The following is a 19,941-nucleotide window of genomic DNA, read 5'->3' as shown; positions in this document are numbered from 1 at the left end:
TTTTTTTCAAAAACTATATGGATTTGAATAATGTGCGCTTGCATCAGCCAAGCTTGAACCTTTGTGCGCATGCGTGAGTTTTTTCACGCCTGTCGGTTGCGTCATTCGCCTGTGGGCAGGCTTTGAGTGAGCACTGGTCCAGCCCCCTCGTCGGATTTTCATTGTCAGGGAAATGGGCTGAGCGACTGCCCGCTTTGCTCCATGAAAATTTTTTCAGAAACTGTGCAAGACAGCCAGGTGGAAACCATTCGGAAAATTCAGATGGCTTTCAGTGAAGATTCTATCGGAGGAATTCGTGCGTCGGGACGGAGCCGCTCATGGCGCACAACAAAAAACACCTCCGTGTTGGAAACCATTCGGAAGATTCAGATGGCTTTCGGTGGCTTTTCAGTCGAGTGAGTATCCGAGAAATTGTGTAACAGCTGGGCATGCCACAACATGTCCTGTGAGACTTCCAACACGGAGGAGTTTTTGTTGTGCTCCATTACGCGGCTCCGTCCCGACGCGCGAATTCCTCCGCATGTCTTTCATTACAAAATCTCCTGTAACAGTGGAATGTGCCGCAAAAGTGCTGATGTCCACATTTTCTGCAATTTCTCTGGTAGTCACACAACGTCCAGGATCAACACAGCCTTCACTTTGGAAATGATCTGGTCATTTCAGCCTGTCTATGGCCGCTTGAAGCGCGGCGTGCCCTCCGCCGCTGTGGGCCGTCTTTAATCCGGTTGTAATGCTCCTTAATCTGTGTGACGCTGATAGAATCTTCACCAAAAGCCATCTGAACATCTGAATCTGGGACATGTCCACCTCTCCACAATTTCTCTGATATGGTAAGCACTGAAAGGCATGTCCCAGCTTGTCCTTCTGGCACTCCGAAACGGAGGTGTTCTTTGTCTCGCTTGCCTTTTCATGACAAAATCTCCTCGTAACAGTGGAATGTGCCGTTCATTTCCAAACTGGATGCTGTGTTTTATCCGGGACGTCGTCTGGACTAGCACAGGAATTGTGAAAATACGTGGACATCAGCACTTTTTTTTTTGCTGAGCAACGCCGTGATGAAGCGTCACAGAACATGTTCTGGCATGTCCAGGCACATCCACAATTTCTTGGATAATCACTCGACTGAAAAACCACCGACAGCTGTCTGAACGCCATCTCAAAGCCATCCTGTGAGACCAAAACGGAGGTGGTTTTGTGTTGGTCCAGCAGCGAATCCATCATGACGCGCGAAGCGTCCGCTCGGCTTTCCACGACAAAATCTCTTGTTAAAAGTGAAATCTGCAGGAAAATGGGTGATGTCCAGCTCTTGTGATAACCAGAGAAAGTGCACACGATGGTCACGGATCCACAGAGCGATCCATTTAGAAATGAAATGGTCGTTCAGCCTGTCAATGGCAGCTGGAGCGCGGCGCGCCCCACAGCTGCTGTGGGCCGTCCTTAAAGCGACAGTAACATCCCTTAATGTCTTTGAAGCCCATAAAATTTTCACCAAAAACCACCTGAATTTCTCGAATGGTGTCCACATGGATGTGCCTCACAGTTTCTAAAAAAAATTTGATCAAGCAAACCAGCAGTCTCTCAGCCATTTCCCTGACAATGAAAATCCGCCGATGGGGGTGGACCACTCCTCACTCAAAGCCTGCTCACAGGCGAATGACGCAACTGACAGGCGTGAAAAAAATCACGCATGCGCATGAAGGTTCAAGGTTGGCTCACGCAAGCACACATGATTCAAATCCATATGTTTTTTTTTTTTTAAATAAGGTCGAATACTTTTCTAATAGACCTCGTATCCTGCCTTTTTGCTCTGATCATAGATTGTAGAAAGTTATCAAATGTGCTTCTTCATATAACTGTGTTGTGTGATAGTTCTAAGGAAATTGTTTACTAGAGTTTTATAATATAGTACTTGCTTGGTTTTTGAGCGGGAAGTTAAGGTAGCAGATACAGATTTATTATAAAACTAGACAAAGAAATGCAGAGAAAAACTACAGTACCCAGAATTCTTGGGGGTGGAGCTTTTAACCATTTAAAAGCATGCGTCCCCGGGGAATTGCTCTCTTCTCGGCTCTTACTCTTCTACCCTCAAGCTCTTCTCTTCATCTTCTCTTGGATCTCAAGACGCTGCCTAGCTGTCCAAATTTTTATGATCCTTTGTCTGCAACCACGTGTTGTGGAAACTTATTTCTTGTTTTTGCGCGCCAACAAGAAATTACTTTTTCTTTAATTTTTTTCCTACAAATAACTTTTTCTCCACTTTTGTCAAGTTAAACGAGCAGGCTCATTTAACTTCCTTTGAAGATTTTTCAAATTCAAACCTTTTTCTTCTTAAACTCCAAATTCCTATTGTGAAAATTTTGCTTACAAAGTCAGCTATGTTTGTATTGAGTTTTGATTTGACCCAGCTTCCAAAGACGATGAAGAAAGATGAATTTTTGATTTTTGAAGAATAGAGAATAAAGACACTCAAACATTTATTCTGACAATCCCAGACAACAAGCGCTGCAGAGATAAAAAACATCCAGGTCAGCTGAATTGTGCAGCGATTTGAACCACCGCCGCAAGTCACAGCCTAACAACGGAAAGCGTTCCTGGTAACCAACGAAACCAGGCGCGGTGACCGACAGAGTCTCTTTGTCAAGTCCCTGAAGCAGCTGTAGTGACGGACGGATCATTGACTGAAAACAAGATGATTCCCAGCATCTGACCTCACGGAGACTGATCTGCACAGCGCATCCAAGTAAGACCGGGATACGGTGTCAGATAAAAACAGAGTGGCTTTATTTAACTCTATTCCCGTCATTAACAATATCTCACGTCAATAAATACCAAAGTAAATTCCCTGATGATTAAGACGGAATTCATTCTTAAACTCCCGCAACTAAACCAACTTATCTGAATGTCTCATTGAACCTCATCATCATCAAATTGCTTACTGTGATATGTCCTGGGATTTAACTCCTGACTGAGTTAAATAAATGTTTTAAACGTCTGAGGTTGTCTGTGATTTGTATGGTTTTACAGAAGGGGTCGGACTTGACCTGTAGAACTTACTACTGTAAGATTAGAGACTGATTTTAATATTTCCTGACCCTAAAATCAGTGATAGTATAACCTTTTTATAATATCATTCAGTCATAGGTGGTGCCCCTATTATTCGAGGTAAAATTATCCACAAGTGAGAATTTCAAATATCCTAAACACATATTATATTCTTCCTGCTACAATTAACATGCCTGTAGTAACTCTTTGGCACAACCGCGGTGCTTCAGAAAATCCTCACAGCATGTAAGATAAAGTTAAAGGGTTCACAAAATGCAAAGTATGTCAAAGGTTGTGATGTAAAAAAAGTGAATTTTTGAGAATGTTGAAAGTTCAGCCACAGTTAAAACAAAACCATAGAATTATTCATTGCCAGTTTACCCATCTAGACCTTCTGAAGTTTTCCAAAATAAGTTTTCAAGCCATGGGCTTCAGGGATGCATATCTGTGAAAGTGAAAATGGAGTTAAACCAATAACTGAAAGCAACAAATGGATATGTTTGCTCCTAAGTATCCTTGGGGAATCTGTTGCCATTTCTGCATTGACTTCATGTCAAGTAAAGTTACTTAGAGAGACTCAGATGAGGATTACCACTTGCATTGTGAGGGAATGTCAGTCACAACATACTGACCATGTGGTGCATTTGTCTGGGCATGATCCAGCATGTAGGTGCCTCAGTGCTGAGGACTCAAGCAACTGGAGAAGGCCAAGGGGATGTCAATATTTCCTCTACCTGCAGAAGGTACACAGTGAAATCACCAATGTAAAAGGAACACTGACAGTGTTCGTTTTACATTGGTGATTTCACTGTGACTTACAGTGTGAAGCAACAGAGGAAAATGCGAACAGGATCATTTCAGGCCATTTGGTTGTAATAGTATTTCTATATTATTACTAGCAGCAGCAACAACTTCCTGTGTATTTGCAAAAGTAATATCAGTTTGTCAAATAAACAACTTTGCTGTGTGAAAATTGTATCATCGCTGCCAGGAGAGGAGAGAGCAAATAATCCACCGAGCCACTGCAGTTCTTTCAATAAGGCTTCACTTTATTGGTCTCTGTAGTTCATTAAAACCTTGTGTGATTACTCCAAAAGTCTGATTCATCCATTAATATTGTTTCACACTGAAATTGAACTGACCATGGTCCAAGGTAATCCAGATCAAAACTAACTAATTTGGTTAGACGAAAAATTGGGTATTTGCTCCCAAAGTGACTCTCCGCAGCTTTCAACACCTATTGGACCAGTTTGAAAAGTGTAGGAGTCTTTTTTTAAGGTTCAGTGTGAAAAGACTGTAATAACTGTTTTATAAACAATTGTTTCCAGTTACTTGGGTGATAAAGGTTTTTAAGCTCTCAATCTTGAAACAGCCACACCACTTTTTTTCAGAGTCCTGTTTTGCAGCTGAAGTTATTTGTGGGTTTTTCTTTGCATCACAAACAATTTTCCTGTCAGTTGTTGCTGAAATTTGTGTTGGTCTACCTGACCGTGGTTTGGTTCCAACAGAATTCCTCATTTTCCACTTCTTAATTTGAGTTTTAACACAGCTGATTGGCATTCTCAGTGCCTTGGATATCTTTAATATCCCTTTCCTGGTTTATACAGTTCATTTACCTTTTCTTTGACAATTCTTTCACTCTCCCTATGACTCAGAAACCAGAAACATCAGTGCAACACTGGATGAAAGATGCAAGGGTCTGTCAGGAGCCCAGAAACTCACTGACCTTTACATACACACACACACACACACACACACACACACACACACACACACACACACACACACACACACACACACACACACACACACACACACACACACACACACACACACACACACACACACACACACACACTGATGGCAAGCAAACAGGTGAGGGTGATTACAACCCCAATTCCAATGAAGTTGGGACATTGTGTAAAATGTAAATAAAAACAGAATACAATGATTTGCAAATCCTCTTCAACCTATATTCAATTGAATACACCACAAAGACAAGATATTTAACCTCATATCTCATATTTAAACTCATCACTAATTGAAGAAAATAAGAACAACGCCAGGTTTCTTTTCAGCACTGTAGCCAGGCTGACAAAGAGTCAGAGCTCTATTGAGCCGAGTATGCCTTTAACTTTAACTAGTAATGACTTCATGACTTTCTTTGCTAATAAAATTTTAACTATTAGAGAAAAAATTACTCATAACCATCCCATCTTTGGCTGCTTTCAGTGATGCCGGTATTTGGTTAGACTCTTTCTCTCCGATTGTTCTGTCTGAGTTATTTTCATTAGTTACTTCCTCCAAACCATCAACATGTCTATTAGACCCCATTCCTACCAGGCTGCTCAAGGAAGCCCTACCATTAATTAATGCTTCGATCTTAAATATGATCAATCTGTCTTTATTAGTTGGCTATGTACCACAGGCTTTTAAGGTGGCAGTAATTAATCCATTACTTAAAAGCCATCACTTGACCCAGCTATCTTAGCTAAGTATAGGCCAATCTCCAACTTTCCTTTTCTCTCAAAAATTCTTGAAAGGGTAGTTGTAAAACAGCTAACTGATCATCTGCAGAGGAATGGTCTATTTGAAGAGTTTCAGTCAGGTTTTAGAATTCATCATAGTACAGAAACAGCATTAGTGAAGGTTACAAATGATCTTCTTATGGCCTCAGACAGTGGACTCATTTCTGTGCTTGTTCTGTTAGACCTCAGTGCTGCTTTTGATACTGTTGACCATAAAATTTTATTACAGAGATTAGAGCATGCCATAGGTATTAAAGGCACTGCGCTGCGTTGGTTTGAATCATATTTATCTAATAGATTACAATTTGTTCATGTAAATGGGGAATCTTCTTCACAGACTAAGGTTAATTATGGAGTTCCACAAGGTTCTGTGCTAGGACCAATTTTATTCACTTTATACATGTTTCCCTTAGGCAGTATTATTAGACGGCATTGCTTAAATTTTCATTGTTACGCAGATGATACCCAGCTTTATCTATCCATGAAGCCAGAGGACACACACCAATTAGCTAAACTGCAGGATTGTCTTACAGACATAAAGACATGGATGACCTCTAATTTCCTGCTTTTTAAACTCAGATAAAACTGAAGTTATTGTACTTGGCCCCACAAATCTTAGAAACATGGTGTCTAAACAGATCCTTACTCTGGATGGCATTACCCTGACCTCTAGTAATACTGTGAGAAATCTTGGAGTCATTTTTGATCAGGATATGTCATTCAGTGCGCATATTAAACAAATATGTAGGACTGCTTTTTTGCATTTGCGCAATATCTCTAAATTAGAAAGGTCTTGTCTCAGAGTGATGCTGCAAAACTAATTCATGCATTTATTTCCTCTAGGCTGGACTATTGCAATTCATTATTATCAGGTTGTCCTAAAAGTTCCCTGAAAAGCCTTCAGTTAATTCAAAATGCTGCAGCTAGAGTACTGACAGGGACTGGAAGGAGAGAGCATATCTCACCCATATTGGCCTCTCTTCATTGGCTTCCTGTTAATTCTAGAATAGAATTTAAAATTCTTCTTCTTACTTATAAGGTTTTGAATAATCAGGTCCCATCTTATCTTAGGGACCTCATAGTACCATATCACCCCAATAGAGCGCTTCGCTCTCAGACTGCAGGCTTACTTGTAGTTCCTAGGGTTTGTAAGAGTAGAATGGGAGGCAGAGCCTTCAGCTTTCAGGTTCCTCTCTTGTGGAACCAGCTCCCAATTCAGATCAGGGAGACAGACACCCTCTCTACTTTTAAGATTAGGCTTAAAACTTTCCTTTTTGCTAAAGCTTATAGTTAGGGCTGGATCAGGTGACCCTGAACCATCCCTTAGTTATGCTGCTACAGACTTAGACTGCTGGGGGGTTCCCATGATGCACTGAGTGTTTCTTTGTCTTTTTGCTCTGTATGCACCACTCTGCATTTAATCATTAGTGATTGATCTCTGCTCTCTTCCACAGCATGTCTTTTTCCTGGTTCTCTCCCTCAGCCCCAACTCAGCCCCAACCAGTCCCAGCAGAAGACTGCCCCTCCCTGAGCCTGGTTCTGCTGGAGGTTTCTTCCTGTTAAAAGGGAGTTTTTCCTTCCCACTGTTGCCAAGTGCTTGCTCACAGGGGGTCGTTTTGACCGTTGGGGTTTTTCCGTAATTATTGTATGGCTTTGCCTTACAATATAAAGCACCTTGGGGCAACTGTTTGTTGTGATTTGGCGCTATATAAATAAAATTGATTTGATTTGATTTGATATTTAATGTTCAAACTCATAGATTTTGTTGTTTTTGTGCAAATATTTGCTCATTTTGAAATGGAGCCTGTAACACATTCCAAAAAAGTTGGGAACGGGGCAACAAAAAGATGATGAATGCTCAAAGAACACCTAATTGGAAACATTGTGCAAATATTTGCTCATTTTGAAATGGATGCAGGCAACACGTTTCAAAAAAGTTGGGACAGTGGTATGTTTACCACTGTGTTACATCAGCTTTCCTTCTAACAACACTTCATAAGCGTTTGGGAACTGAGGACACTAATTGTTGAAGCTTTGAAGGTGGAATTATTTCCTATTCTTGCTTGATGTATGACGTCAGTTGTTCAACAGTTCGGGTTCTCAGTTGTCGTATTTGCACTTCATAATGTGCCACACATTTTCAATGGGCGACAGGTTTGGACTGCAGGCAGGCCAGTCTAGTACCTGCACTTTTTTAATACGAAGCCACGCTGTTGTAACACATGCAGAATGTGGCTTGGCATTGTCTTGCTGAAATAAGCAGGGACGTCCCTGAAAAAGATGTTGCTTGGATGGCAGCATGTGTTGCTCCAAAACCTGGATGTACCTTTCAGCATTGATGGTGTCATCACAGATGTGTAAGTTGCCCATGCCATGGGCACTAACACACCTCCATACCATCACAGATGCTGGCTTTTGAATTTTGCACTGGTAACAATGTGGATGGTCTTTTTCCTCTTTTGTCTGGAGGACACAACATCCATGATTTCCAAAAACAATTTGAAACATGGACTCATCAGACCACAGCACACTTTTCCACTTTGCCTCTGTCCATTTCAAATGAGCTTGGGCCCAGAGAAGGCAGCAGCGTTTCTGGATGTTGTTGATGTATGGCTTTCGCTTTGCATGATAGAGTTTTAACTTGCACTTGTAGATGTAGTGACAAACTGTGTTAACTGACAATGGTTTTCTGAAGTGTTCCTGAGCCCACGCGGTAAGATCCTTTACACAATGATGTCAGTTTTTAATGCAGTGCCACCCGAGGGATCGTAGGTCACGGTATTCAATGTTGGTTTTTGGCCTTGCCGCTTATGTGTAGAAAGTTCTCCCGATTCTGTGAATCCTCTGATTAAATTATGGACTGTACATGATGGAATCCCTAAATTCCTTGCAATTGAATGTTGTGAAACATTGTTCTTAAACTGTTGGACTATTTATTCACGCAGTTCTTCACAAAGTGGTGATCCTTGCCATCTTTGCTTGTGAAAAGCTGAGCCTTTTGGGGATACTCCTTTAATACCCAATCATGACACTCACCTGTTGCAGCAGATTCACATTTTGTGGATCAACAAACATGTCAAGTTGAATTTTCTTTAAAAAAATGTGGAAACCGATTGCCTGGAAAAAGATTAGTAAGGAACAACTACTTTTTTCATTTAGAATCATTTTAAATGAACAGGTAAACACCACTAAATAACACTGAGGGGAAAATGATCATAAAATAGACAAAAAGAGAAAAACAGGACTAAAGCTAAAATGTGACCCATGATGCAAATATCGATATTATGATGATGCTGTGTGGTATTTGACATGAAAAATTAGTATCATATGCCTTGTTCAAACTCCATTTTCCAGGATATCTTCACAACCAGTAGGGCTGGGTAGATGCTGTACAGAGTACATCAATCAGCATATCATTTGTAATCTAATGTATACTTGAGAAGAGCATTACTTTAAGAGGCCCCATAGCATGCTCGGGCCCATTCAGCTCCTCCACCATCCGCTTTTAATATGAACTCTATTCGGTGCTGGAGAGGAAGGTGATTAACCAGCTGGTGATGAAAAGGGGAGTGGAACTCCCCTTGGAGGCGGTGGTCACATCGGAGGCAGCTCCTCACACCTTTCACATCAAATTTTTTTTATCTCGTAGAAAGCTGTGCATAATAGCTGAGAACAATCCAGAGACTCAATGTTCTGTCATGAAACAGTTTTTCTCCTGTGTGTTTTTGCATGCTTTGAAAGTAGTTTGCATATTCTAATCAAGCTTCTTCTTCATATCTTGTCCCCACGTACAGTATTATTACGTGGTTTTGGTGGGTGTGTGATCACTTTAATTATGAGTGGGTTGAGCTCAAAGGAAATCAGAAAACGTAGCCAATGACACAGAACAATCACATCCCAGTACCATCCCTTATTTCTGCAAATCCCTTCAAGCTGGAGTGCTTTCTGGCACAGAGTTCCCCTACCCATAATCCCAAGTTCTACCTCAAACTGACTAGCTCTCTTTCATTATAAACTATGTTAAACAAACTGATAACACACAATGAAAACTGTAATGATTTGCAATCAAAGTATTATATTATATTATTAGTATACCAGTATTGCCATTATGACCATTAGCTGTGCACACCTGGAGGTGGCTTGATTTGATCCATTCCAAAAAGCAAACCTAAAAGGAAATTCTCCGTTTGCCAAAATATTTTTGATTTTATTATAAATGGTAAAATGGACTGCATTTATATAGCTCTTTTCCATCTGCATCAGACGCTCAAAGCACTTTACAATTATGCCTCACATTCACCCCGATATCAGGGTGCTGCCATACAAGGTGGTCACTACACACCGGGAGCAATCGGGAATTAAAGACCTTGCCCAAGGGCCCTTAGTGATTTTTCCAGTCAGGCGGGGATTTGAACCGAGGATCTTCTTGTTTCAAGCCCAACACCTTAACCACTAGACCATCACCTCCTATAATGTTACAAACTGACAATGTCACAGCTTGAAGCCAACTCATTTTCCTGAAATTTGAAAATGGTTTGTGTCAGTCTACCCTCCATTACAAGTTTTTACTTTTGGATCATTTGGGTTGAAGTCATATAATAACTCAAGGAATATTTGTCCATGTTTGCCATTTGCCCTCCCACGTCCTTTGGCTGATTTCCACCAAACCTGATTAAAGTGAAAGAAGATCAACTCAAAAATTGTCCTAACACCTGTGGGGTGCAGTGTATTTTCTAGATTTTACCATATGTTCAATGATTCCAATTTTAAGGTACTTTTTTAGTATAATGTCGATGTGTTGCATATCAAAATATTTGCAACAACCTCAGCGTTTGCGATATGTAACACATATTTGTGTAGAACACTGTATGTAGAAATATTTCAGTTGTAAATCTGAAAAAAAAATTGAAATGCCTATTTTAGAAAATTCTTCAAATCTTTACTGAAACACTCTGAAACCTTCACAGATCAGGTTTGAGAGCATTTCCTTGGATCCTGGATGGCAACCACACAGGCAGATAGCTGGCCCATCCCAGCGTCTAAAACTTAACCACCTGTCTACCACAGCCAAATGAAATGATGGCGCCCTGCTGGCCTTTTCCAGTTGCTGAGGTCCTCAACAATAGATCATAACTCATATTCCCTCACAATTCAAGTACTATGTCTCATCAGAGTTTTCACAAATAATGTCCATTTGACACAAAGTCAGTTCAAGGATTGCCAAAGTTCCTCCAAATATATTGTGTACCAAATGTTGTCATCCCTTAGGTCACTGGTTAGCATCCAAGTGTCACAACCAGACAGTAAATCAGAAACACCAAAACTCTAAAGACTTGGACCTCTGTTCTCATGCATAGCTACTGGCATTGCCAAATCCTTCTGTGCAGGGACCTCGTGGTTACATTTCTTCCCAGGCATCTCTCAAACTTAAAGGCTGAGGGCCCAGAGACATGAACACCATCACTAACCAAGACAAGTGAATCCCTCAACAAATTCAGTGACAGACATCTGATGGCTGAGTTTATTGTTAGTACAAGTTATTCAAAGTGTGAACCTAAGTCTTTATAGAGGACAATCACAAACACAGACACTTGGACTCACTCATCTTCTTAATGACTGCAATCCTCAAACCCTCACAAATAAAATAAATCAGTAAACACATTCTTCTTGCTGGTAGTTGGCCAAACTAACAGTTTGGCCAACTACCAGCTGGCCAAACTAACAGTCCCAAATATAACATTTAAGGGAGCTGCCCGGCAGGAATACCACATTCATGTGAAGTATAAACCAGCTTTTCTTGAACATTTTCTCCAGTGTGACTGATAGAATTGGGCCCAGCCTCTGACAAGAGATGCCATCTGAATAGTTGACAGAAACACGTGTCGCGCTCATGATACTACGTCTCACTTATGGTATCAGTGATTTCCCACTGAAATCAGAATGAGCAGAATTGCCTTTTAGAGCCACAGAATACATATTGCCACATTAGTAACTCTAAATGGTGTTGGTCCATCAAATTCCAATTTCATTTATAAGCCACTTAGGTTGTCGCCACCTTTACAGCCATCCACCTCCCTCTGGAAAAATGTAACATCATTCTGCATGGCAGGGAATATTGAGAAGTCAGATTGAAATTGGTGGCTGGATATTTTCATTTTGACTCTAATTACTTGGGTGAGGGGCGGGGGGGGGGGGGGGGGGGGTGGATGGTAGGGCAAACCACTTCTCCCAGCGGTTTTAAATGACCCTCTCCATACAGTATAGATTAATATTTTCTCAGAAGCGACTGTATTAAATTCCATGGCATTGTGAAATGCATTGCATTCTGAACAAGCCATTAAAAGGCTGTTACATTCTGTTTACTGCATTTTTCTTAGAGATATAATTCCAGAGCTTTAAATTGAGGCATTTGTCCACAGTTTTGAATTTCATGACAAGTAGGTTTCCCTGTATGTGCCTAATAAATATTGGCATCCAGCCTGTGTGTTTGCAGTAAACAGGAACATGCAAGAGACTGATGAAGACTTTTTTAAAATTCACATCTTCAGCTGTTTCACTCAAGCATTAGCACATTATTTTACTTTAACTGAAGTTTTTTTTCCCAAAGATATACAAATTTGAGCTCATAGGTTTAGCGGAGTCATGGGATCGATTCCCACCTGTGGCGTTTCTGCTTGGAGCTTGCATGTTCTCCCCGTGTTGGTGTGGGCTCCCTCCAGGTGCTCTGGCTTCCTGCCACAAACAAAGACATGCAGGTTAGGTGGATTGAAATCTTTAAATTGCCCGTAGGTGTGAATGTGTTTGTTTGTCTATATGTGGCCCTGCAACAGACTGGTGTCCTGTCTAGGGTGTACCCCACCTCATGCCCTATGACTGCTGGGATAGGCTCCAGCCCCTGTGACCCTTAATTGAAATGTGAAAAATGGGAACATGCCTTTCCCAAGGTCCTAGGCCTGGGAATCAAACTGATTCTGATGCATGCTTACAGGAATATGTCCACCTGTTGAGTTTTTGGCTAGGGTTATATTTTGTCAAACCTGAATTTTGCTCAAGATGCAACAGCATTATTTTTTAACCCTCTGGGGCCGACACCCTCGTATACGATGGCTAAGACCAAGCTTTACTAAATTTTAAATAACCTTTTAATGATATGAGATAGAAACTTACTTTTTTTTTTGCTGAAAAGTTAACTCCGCTGACTTTCGAGCCAGCCATCGGCCATCTTTGTACTCCTCATAGAAGCTGTGTGATGACGCGCACAATGTGAGTGTCCATTTGGAATTGGTTCACCGTCACATGGTTTTACAAAATCCAATCGTAGGGCAGATTTACCTCACATGAAAAGCCAAAGATTGTTTTCAGGAGTGATATGTTACTAATTGGCCCATTTGAATAGCCCCCTGGGTGCTCCAATGAGTACATACTATTGGGCTCCATGCGCCCTGCGCCATCACGCACAGCGATCAGTGAAAGCAGACAGAGCAGACGGAGAGCCTCTGATGACAATCTCACGTACTCAAACAAAGAGTGTGTAACTATCAGGATTGCTCCACTAGTTTGCATGTGAATGTTACTAGATAACTCTGTTGCTTTCTCGGTGAAAAGCACTGTTTACCATATCAATGGAGCGAGGGAGAGGGCCGCTTCTCAGACTGTAAGGAGCCAAAGTGGACCAAAGTGTGAATGAAAGAAGTAGAAGTTTGTGATGTAACCTTTGTGTAATAGCAGACAGAAATTGCTTTGAGATGAAGACAAAAAAAAAACACATTGACCATTTTATATATATTGTTCAAAATGTGCATTTGTGTTTGTTTGAACCTTTTTGTTGTACAGTCTTTCACACAAGACCTCAAATTACCTTTATAAAGTGCCAAATCAGTTGTTTATTATAGTTTGCTGTGTGTTTTGAATAAATGTGTGTGGAAAATTATTTGACGCTTTACTTTTTCCTTTCTTATTTCTGATTGTAAACCTTTATTACACTTATAAAACACAACAAAAGCATATATATTATGAAAGCACAGGTTGTCCTGAAAAAAAGAGACATAAAACTGGGATGCAGGGAGAGCTGTTAACAGCAATAATAAAACATCTATGCCAGGCGAGTGAACGGTCAAAAAAATGCCCTCAGACCCCAGAGGATTAAGTGACAACACTATAATTGGAATAAACTGATCAAAATTGAAATGTTTTTTTAATTTACTACATATTTGCTACATATGAGGACACTATTTCACTTATGAGTACAATAACATCACACTGAAAGTGTGTGAAAATTATGTCATGTTCCAAAACAGGCTACTTAGCCTGTGAAATTGAAGATGAGGAAAAACAACAAACACACTATTGGTGTGGGATCATGTTGGCGGGAGGTTTAGAATGCTTTAGAGGGCTCGGAAAAAAATGAGGACGTGGAAAATGTTCTCATTATTCTCAGTATCCTGATATTGAAGGTGTGTTATCATGAAAATGTCCTGAATTGTCTTGAAAACAAGTGCACACACACATCATATAATAACAGTAATAGTTGGTCAACCATATCTTCCTAGATCTTCTGGCCAATTTCCAACACACATGGCATGTGGTTGAAGGTTGACCCTAAAATTGCCCTTAAAATGGTTGTTTATGCAAAGATCAATGTCACTGGAGTCAAAAGTCTAAATTTTGATTTTCTCTTCAGTGCCCACCAAACTTTGCACACATCCATCATCCATCCATCCCATCCACTTTCTTCCGCTTTATCCGGAGTTGGGTCACTGGGGCAGCAGCTCAAGCAAAGCTGCCCAGACCTCCCGATCCGCACACACCTCCCCCAACTCCTCCGGGGGAACCCCGAGGTGTTCCCAAGCCAGCCGAGAGACGTAGTCCCTCCAGCGTGTCCTGGGTCTTCCTCGGGGACTCCTCCCAATTAGACGTGCCCGGAACACATCTCCAGCAAGGCGCCCAGGGGGCATCCGGAAAAGATGCTCGAGCCACCTCAGCTGGCTCCTTTCGACATGGAGGATCAGTGGCTCGACTCCGAGCTCCTCCCGAGTGACCGAGCTCCTCACCCTATCTCTAAGGGAGCGCCCAGCCACCCTGCGGAGGAAACTCATCTCGGCCGCTTGTACTCGCGATCTCGTTCTTTCGGTCATGAGCCAAATCTCATGTCCATAGGTGAGGGTCGGAACGTAGATCGATCGGTAAATCGAGAGCATATGATCACAGATTCTGGAATTGCCCAAGTAAAACAAAATTTGACAAAGGTCATTGAGTTAAGGGTTAAAGCTGAAAATATTAATTTTTCTCTGATATGCAGCAAATCCGGCACGTCTTGCCCATGGGAGGTCAGATTTTCCAAAGAGCATCTGTGAGCGCTTGTTTGTTTATTGGCCTAATTCTCCTAGGTCCTTTTATAGATGTATATCAAACCTGTTATGTGAATGAGGGTCGTCCCCAAAATTTTTCTCTCAACAACTTTATAATATCTCCATTTTCCAATACTAGAAGCAACAGGTTCATCACCATGACCCACAGCAGCCTGTACTCAAGGTCCTTGAAATGGAGCAATATCTTCACGTGGAGGAACAGAAATACAGGTACAACAGAACTTCACAAAGAGCTCTATTAATAATACTCATAGTTACGAGGGAGGCTGAAGTCCATCTCAGGGCACCCTGGGTGAGAGACAGATATTATACTTTAAACAGGTTGACAATTTACTGCAATTAGTGACTATGAGAAACTCAGTAACTTTCCATCACCACTTGTAAACCAGAGGTTCTGTAAGTCAGTGATGGGAAAATGCACCAGCAGCATTTTAGATTCTCTCAGTTTTCACTTTCTACCACCCATTCATGTAAATCCATCCATAGCAACAGTGACCCAGAATCCCTCTGTGTGAAAGCTTATTTTGCTTGCATGTGCGTGCGTGGGATTTGACATCACTCAGCTTTGGCTAAAAGACAAAATGCCTTTATGGATGAAGACATGAGAGGTTCTAAATAAAGCAACACCTTGCTCTCACAAATGTTGAGCTTTTTCTCAGACTTGGAGAGCCTCTTGTTGATGAAGATGTCATATTGGTGTCTCAAATCAATCAAAACATCTTTCTACAGTAGACAAGCAGAGTGTTCACATCTACACTGCATCCTGTTTACTGACTTACAACCCCAACTCCAATGAAGTTGGGACATTGTGTAAAATGTAAATAAAAACAGAATACAATGATTTGCAAATCCTCTTCAACCTATATCCAGGTGAATACACCACAAAGACAAGATATTTAATTTTCAAACTGATAAACGTTATTGTTTTTGTGCAAATATTTGCTCATTTTGAAATGGATGCCTGCAATACGTTTCAAAAAAGCTGGGACAGTGGTATGTTTACCACTGTGTTACATCACCTTTCCTTCTAACAACACTCAATAAGCTAAACTGCAGGATTGTCTTACAGACATAAAGACATGGATGACCTCTAATTTCCTGCTTTTAAACTCAGATAAAACTGAAGTTATTGTACTTGGCCCCACAAATCTTAGAAACATGGTGTCTAACCAGATCCTTACTCTGGATGGCATTACCCTGACCTCTAGTAATACTGTGAGAAATCTTGGAGTCATTTTTGATCAGGATATGTCATTCAAAGCGCATATTAAACAAATATGTAGGACTGCTTTTTTGCATTTACGCAATATCTCTAAAATCAGAAAGGTCTTGTCTCAGAGTGATGCTGAAAAACTAATTCATGCATTTATTTCCTCTAGGCTGGACTATTGTAATTCATTATTATCAGGTTGTCCTAAAAGTTCCCTAAAAAGCCTTCAGTTAATTCAAAATGCTGCAGCTAGAGTACTGACGGGGACTAGAAGGAGAGAGCATATCTCACCCATATTGGCCTCTCTTCATTGGCTTCCTGTTAATTCTAGAATAGAATTTAAAATTCTTCTTCTTACTTATAAGGTTTTGAATAATCAGGTCCCATCTTATCTTAGGGACCTCGTAGTACCATATCACCCCAATAGAGCGCTTCACTCTCAGACTGCAGGCTTACTTGTAGTTCCTAGGGTTTGTAAGAGTAGAATGGGAGGCAGAGCCTTCAACTTTCAGGCTCCTCTCCTGTGGAACCAGCTCCCAATTCAGATCAGGGAGACAGACACCCTCTCTACTTTTAAGATTAGGCTTAAAGCTTATAGTTAGGGCTGGATCAGGTGACCCTGAACCATCCCTTAGTTATGCTGCTATAGACGTAGACTGCTGGGGGGTTCCCATGATGCACTGTTTCTTTCTCTTTTTGCTCTGTATGCACCACTCTGCATTTAATCATTAGTGATCGATCTCTGCTCCCCTCCACAGCATGTCTTTTTCCTGGTTCTCTCCCTCAGCCCCAACCAGTCCCAGCAGAAGACTGCCCCTCCCTGAGCCTGGTTCTGCTGGAGGTTTCTTCCTGTTAAAAGGGAGTTTTTCCTTCCCACTGTAGCCAAGTGCTTGCTCACAGGGGGTCGTTTTGACCGTTGGGGTTTTACATAATTATTGTATGGCCTTGCCTTACAATATAAAGCACCTTGGGGCAACTGTTTGTTGTGATTTGGCGCTATATAAAAAAATTGATTGATTGATTGATTGATTGAATAAGCATTTGGGAACTGAGGACACTAATTGTTGAAGCTTTGTAGGTGGAATTCTTTCCCATTCTTGCTTGACGCCCGACTTCAGTTGTTCAACAGTCCGGGGTCTCCTTTGTGGTATTTTGCGCTTCATAATGTGCCACACATTTTCAATGGGTGACAGGTCTGGACTGCAGGCAGGCCAGTCTAACACCCACACTCTTTTACGACGAAGCCACACTGTTGTAACACGTGCAGAATGTGGCTTGGCATTGTCTTGCTGAAATAAGCAGGGATGTCCCTGTAAAAGATGTTGCTTGGATGGCAGCATGTGTTATTCCAAAACCTAGATGTACCTTTCAGTATTGATGGTGCCATCACAGATGTGTAAATTGCCCATGCTATGGGCGCTAAGACACTGTAGATGATGGAATCCCGAAATTCCTTGCAATTGTACATTGATAAACATTGTTCTTAAACTGTTGGACTATTTTTTCATGCAGTTGTTCACAAAGTGATGATCCTTGCCCCATCTTTGCTTGTGAATATCTGACCCATTTGGGGATGCTCCTTTTATACCCAATCATGACACTCACCTGTTTCCAATTAACCTGTTCACCTGTGGAATGTTCCAAACAGGTGTTCTTTGAGAATTCATCAACTTTCCCAGTCTTTTGTCCCAACTTTTTTGAAATGTGTTGTAGGAATCCATTTCAAAATGAGCAAATATTTGCACAAAAACAAACAAACAAAAATCTATCAGTTTGAACATTAAATATCTTGTCTTTGTGGTGTATTCAATTGAATATAGGTTGAAGAGGATTTGGAAATCATTGTATTCTGTTTTTATTTACATTTCACACAGCGTCCCAACTTCATTGGAATTGGGGTTGTAAAAGTTCACCATGTGCATTCATCCATCCATCTTCTAGGCCCACGTATTCCAATTTCTGACATTTTTCAAGAAACACTTTGATAGTAAGAAAATTGCAAAAAATAGGAACTTGGGTGCTGTCTTTTAAAATACAAAAATACAAATGTCTTTTAAAATACAAATGAAATATATATTTTTTACAGATTTGTTGATGTTATTCACTTGATTCATACTTTAGATGCGGGTGAGTGTTCTTAAGTTTCACCAAAACATGCATTTCTTACTTCTGCCAAATTAATAATGCTTTTGGTGCTGTTTGGTCAATCCTCTGTCGACTTTGGGTTAGGCAATTCTGGTTAGTTTTTGGAGATGTTAATGGATGTTTTCCATTAATATTTTTATAATGTTTCCAATTGATCTCAATATTATCCATGATTTGATATAAGAGCGACACCCCCTCCCCTCCCCCACACACCTGCGCATTAAATCAGTCATACAACCAAATGCAAATTAACATTCAAAGCATTTCGCAGGTTTGTCTGTATTTTAACTTTTAATGAACAAGTCAAACTTTGTTACTTTTATTTTTATTTATTTCACAGTCTTTGGAAAAGCCAAGGTTCTGTCGTGGCTCGTCTTTAGTCTTCTCGGGATGTTGTCTTTTAGATAACACAAACTAATTGCAAGTGATATGCTAGAAAAGGACACAACACTTTAGAATAATTCAGCCTTAAGCAAGATAAAATGCACAGAGTTTTTAAGTTTATTTAAGCCTTCGACACAGAGCTTAGACAAACTGAGTCCTCTAGAGAGACTGAATATGACAACCGCGCTCATCTATTTATTGGAGACCCGCGGGCATCGCTCCTCCTTCGACTTTTTTATTTATTTCATTCCCAAGACATGGTTTTCTATTGGAAGCGTCCTCTAGTGAACCCTAAGCAGGTGTTAGGCCATTATTTCAATGTGACAAACGCTCCCACTAAAACGTGAAGGATTTACAACTGATTTTTTTAAAAGACCTTCAGCCACAGGTGCAGCTGGCCTGAGGCCCCCCCTGCACGTGGCCTCAGCCACAGGTGCAGCTGGCCTGAGGCCCCTGCACGTGGCCTGCGGGAAAGCACCTAAAAGGCCTTGGAAAGCCCCTGACAGACTGAATGACTAATAGAGCCCTTTTTTTGGGGTTGAACACCTGCTAGTTCAACCAGAGGACATACAGTTCGGATCAGGACACTTGATAGTTCATCATAGTTCAAATAAGGACCTAAAAATTCTTCTACAGTCCCTCCTCTGGGACTCGAAAGAGTCCCATTACATCAACTATACTCTTGGGTTGTTTACTGACAAGACATCTGCATTTGTGCATTGCAATAAAAAAGAAAAACACATCACTCGACTTACTGATAACTCTGGTGCGGATATGAATATCAGTGATACTTCACACGGTAAATATATTGAAGTGCAGGTGAACCTACATACTAAGGCACAAGGTCATCAATTAGCTGGATTATATCAACGCAAGGTGACATTCAAACATTGAGTTTTGGTGTAATTCAAGGCACTTAAAATGGCCACATAAAACAAGTTACAGCAACCTCTTAATCATGGCAAAGTAAAGGCATTACATTGACATCAGTGCAACCAATCATCTTCTGGCATCTATTGTCTCACTCAACCAGAGGCTCCAACCCATTATACTTGGTTCTACATATTATTTTGTTAAAGAGTCACACATTTATTACTTAAATGCATCAAATAACCCCTACGTTACCACTATTTAGTCAACCAATCAAGAAACTATTCTAAGGTTAGCGCAGCTATGTCTAGTTAAATGATAAACACAATAAATGGTTTCCCTTCATGTCCGTCCTTAAGTCATTTGCCTTAGTCAATCATATAATGGTTTTCAT

The sequence above is a fragment of the Thalassophryne amazonica genome, chromosome 5 (genome assembly GCF_902500255.1).
Source record: "Thalassophryne amazonica chromosome 5, fThaAma1.1, whole genome shotgun sequence".
In the NCBI taxonomy this organism is placed as follows: Eukaryota; Metazoa; Chordata; class Actinopteri; order Batrachoidiformes; family Batrachoididae; genus Thalassophryne; species Thalassophryne amazonica.
This window is presented reverse-complemented; position numbering follows the sequence as displayed.